Genomic DNA, 4,280 nt, shown 5'->3' with positions numbered 1-4,280 from the left:
ATCCGATTGGTTTGAACATATAACAGGTAAAACATCTGGGCTGGTTGTGGTCGATTTAAATGATAAAGGATTAAATGCTAAAACAAACACTTGATCTCAATGCAGTCCTGTTTTTGTAGATCCTGTCAAACCGTCTAACCCTTGCCATCATGAAAGACTGATGTATAATGATGATGGGAATAATGACACGCATGCACGCACGCACACACACACACACACACACACACACACACACACACACACATACATACATACATACATACATACATACACACACACACACACACACATCAATGCAAGGAATGCATTACATCTCAAGAGCAGGCTTCCACTTCAGAACTAAAAACTGTTTCAGTCCTGATCAGTTGTTGATCCTGAATAAAACTCAAGTAAGATCCACAATGGAATACTGCACACACATGTCTCTCAGTAATTGATGTTGCTACTTGCTACCTCCTCATACATCCAAAATAATCACATCCAAAAGATCACATCCAAAAGAAAGCTGAACAATTGGCAAACATTCACTCACAAGCACACTACAACATTTGGTTCATAAACATATTATTTCTTCTTTCTGCTCCTTTCTATTGCTATTACACTGCCCTACACTCGTTTGAAGCAGTTAGTTTGTAAACTTCCTCCCACCAGGCCCACTCATCTCTCCTCATCCGCTTGTCATTTCCTGCATTGTCAGAAATACTCAAAACCTTGATCCCCTGGGATTCCCTACTCTTCTTTTCACTACAGATGTTGATCTGCAGATGTTTAATGCCTTAGCATTTAAACTGGCCATATCCAGCCCAAATATTCTTCCTGTTCTATGTTGAAATCTGCCAGATCTGGTCTCTCACACATACCTTACAATATCACATTATGAAAATCTTGATACTATAATAACGATGATTAATTCAAAACAATATGAATAAATAAGCTCTACATTTAACAAAGTAATCTGAATGTTAACCCTTTCGTTACTGTATTTATTTTGAGATGCTTTGTGTTTCTTTCAATTACTTTAAATATAACAAAGAATTTAGTAAAATAACTTAGTTATCATTCAGCTAGTGTTAGGAACATAAATTGTGACTAAGGTTTGATGGAAGATTTTAATTCAAAACTTATGAAAACAAGACATTTGTACTCAGAGCCATTTTCAGCCAGGTTGGTAACGAAAGGGTTAAAGCTTTGAACTGAATATGAACTCCATCAATCTCACTAAGATAGAACTGGCTGCAAATTCTGTGTGCACTGCTCTGCCTCCTCTGATTAATTCATACAAAAAGGCCCTATTATATGTGCCTACAGATAATGAACCAACAATGAACCACTACCCTCACTTTATTTAAACAAATATCTGTTCAACTGAAGGTATTTTCAAATAAAGAGAACACAGAGATATTTTTGCAAACACTTAATAATACAAGATGTGTACTACAGATATTTCTCCATTGCATTTTGAAATGGTATCTGGAATTATCAACACATTGTTTATTCTGATGGTGCTGGTGCCACGTGAAAAGCAACTCTGATGATGCCCCATTAAAAGCACTGGTGATGGTGCCACATAAAAAGCATAGGTAATGGTGTCATGTAAAAAAAGACTGGTGTTGGTGCCATGTACAAAACACTGGTATTGGTGCCACTTAAAAAGCATTGAGGCTGCTGCCATGTAAAAGCACCCAGTATGCTCTGTAAAGTAGATGGGGCTAGGAAGGACATCTAGCTGTTGAAACCATACTGAAACAGACAATGGAACCCATGTAGCTCTTGGCCTTACTAGCTCCTGTCAAACCATCCAACCCATGCCAGCATAGAAAATGGGCATTAAATGATGATGATAATGATGATGACTGTCACATTATTGAACACTGGTCATTAGATTCTATGGCAATCTGTTATTTATCAACAATAGTTACACCTCAGAATTAAAATTAGATTTTGTTTCTCTCAAACTAAGAAAACCTATTATATATGAGACATATTGACTATTCTGATAAATAATCTATATGAATAGATTGTTATGAGCCATAAGTTTATTAAATATTTGCATATTCTTAATTCTTACTGTTATTTCTTTATTTTTATTGTTATTAGTAAGAATAATATCACTGGAATGATGGAAAGCTTTCCCATTTTGACAATATCAACAGATTAATACTACTTTAGAAATAATAGTGATAATAAAGACTATTTTGCATAAATGCGAATTAAATTATTTGAAATGTTCAATTTACCTGCATAAGTAGATCTAAATATTTTCAGAAAATATATTCTGGCTATAAAATTAACATCTTTATTAGTAGCTTGTCTAGATTTCTCTAAAATATTCAAAATTAAAACCAAAATCATGTTTTATTTTCTTGATAATCTTTTATAATTCTACTTTATTTTGCTGAGAAGAAGATTACTTTAACCCTTCACCATTCAGACCACTCTATCAAATGTAAAGCTTATTTATTCATATTGCTTTGAATTAATTATGTTTTATCTCATTGGTTTTAAATTTCAATAATGTGGTTGTTTATTTTTAGAATGACATTGTAGGGTAAATAAATGTGAGAGGCCAAGTCTGGCCAGTCTGAATGTAAAACAGGTAGAACATTTGGGCCAGATGTGGCTGGTTTACATGCTAAAGGGTTAAAAGCATTGTCTCATTTAACACTTTTTTTTTTGTTACTATATTTCTGTTGAAAAGCAGTTATTTGTTACAATTAATCTTGAAAAAATAAAAGAATTATTAAAAATAATTTTGTCATTATTACGTTGGTGTTTGAAACATAAATTAGTATAAAACTTTGATGGAAGGCTTTAATTAAGATCATTTTAAAACAAGGAGTTTGTATCATAGGACCAGAAGCAGTTTTAGGAAAGTTGATAATATAGGGATTTCACAATTGTAATTTAAATGCAAAATCATCATCATCATCGTTTAACGTCCGCTTTCCATGCTAGCATGGGTTGGACGATTTGACTGAGGACTGGTGAAACCAGATGGCTACATCAGGCTCCAATCTGATTTGGCAGAGTTTCTGCAGCTGGATGTCCTTCCTAACACCAACCACTCCGAGAGTGTAGTGGGTACTTTTACATGCCACCAACACGAAGGCCAGTCAGGCGGTTCTGGCAATGGCCACGCTCAAAATGGTGTATTTTATGTGCCACCTGCACAGGAGCCAGTCCAGCGGCACTGGCAACGATCTCGCTCATAGTCGAAATACTTGTGGAGAGAATAAATTTTCAGCCCAAAGTTACATTTACCCTGCCAGTTTCCAATCTTTGACACTATTAAACAGTCTTTGAATACCAAAATCCAACCATTAACAATTTGCAATAAATTTCCTCTGTAAACGTCACTCAAAGCTACCTTTCCTTACATTTGCAATGTTGTAACTTTACAATATCATATTAACACACTCATTCTGCAACTTTCAACACCTGCCTTCAGTACATTGTTCGTATCTCCCTTCTTTTTTTTTTATCTTTTATGTTACCTTATTCTTTTTCATTCTTTTAATACAGCTATGAAGTTGACTGTAATGAGAATTATTCGTGAAAGTTGCTAAAAGCAGCAACTTTCCAGTGCTGCTAAACACATTAAAATATCTGTCATTAATTCTGATATTATTCACTTTGAGATATAATATGCCAACTCTTAACATGCGAAATATGTCTTTCTTTCAATAGTCACATTGAGAATTCGATATTTAACAAAGTTGTCTTAAAATTTATTTCATATCTTTGTTAATATATCACCCACATTACAGTCTTCAGCATTGTTATTTACAGCAGTCGTATTTACCATGAGAATAATCATGTCTATTACATTGTTTTAGGAAATCAAGAATACATACTATCTCAATATGTCTATCATTGTTATCACCATCATTAGTATGGTATAAGTTTTTAGTAGATTATAAAAACTGCCAGGTAGGTAGGTGAGTCTGCTTATCTGCTATTCTTAGATATTCCAACTTCTATACAAGAAAATTTGTTCTTTCAAATAGCTATGAGTAATCCTTTGCATATTAGGGAAAGCTGTTAGAGCCATCTCTCTGCACAAATGAAATTTCAGAAGACAAAACAGTTGTGTACTAAGGTACCCAGATAAGATGATATAACAGGAAAAGAAGTTTGCATCTTGCTACCATTATCATTTTGCACGAATGAAGATCAGGTTATCAACAATTTTTCTATTATCAAAGCAAAATGGATTGCTTATATATATATATACATATATATGTATGTATGTATATATATATATATATATATATATATAT

General features: G+C 33.6%; 1 protein-coding gene and 1 long non-coding RNA gene across 16 annotated transcripts in view; one reads left to right on the top strand and one right to left on the bottom strand.

Annotated features, from left to right (window-relative positions):
• LOC106875208 (dual specificity calcium/calmodulin-dependent 3',5'-cyclic nucleotide phosphodiesterase 1A) overlaps positions 1-4,280 on the bottom strand; it is a 1,568,460-nt gene that overhangs the window by 256,165 nt on the left and 1,308,015 nt on the right. The gene's annotated exons all lie outside the window — the stretch shown is intronic.
• Positions 1-4,280, top strand: part of LOC128249526 (uncharacterized) — a 79,357-nt gene that overhangs the window by 39,925 nt on the left and 35,152 nt on the right. The gene's annotated exons all lie outside the window — the stretch shown is intronic.

This window comes from Octopus bimaculoides, chromosome 1 (assembly GCF_001194135.2).
Source record: "Octopus bimaculoides isolate UCB-OBI-ISO-001 chromosome 1, ASM119413v2, whole genome shotgun sequence".
Taxonomy (NCBI): Eukaryota; Metazoa; Mollusca; class Cephalopoda; order Octopoda; family Octopodidae; genus Octopus; species Octopus bimaculoides.
Note: the sequence above shows the minus strand (reverse complement) of the source record. Positions and strands in the feature narration are given on the sequence as shown.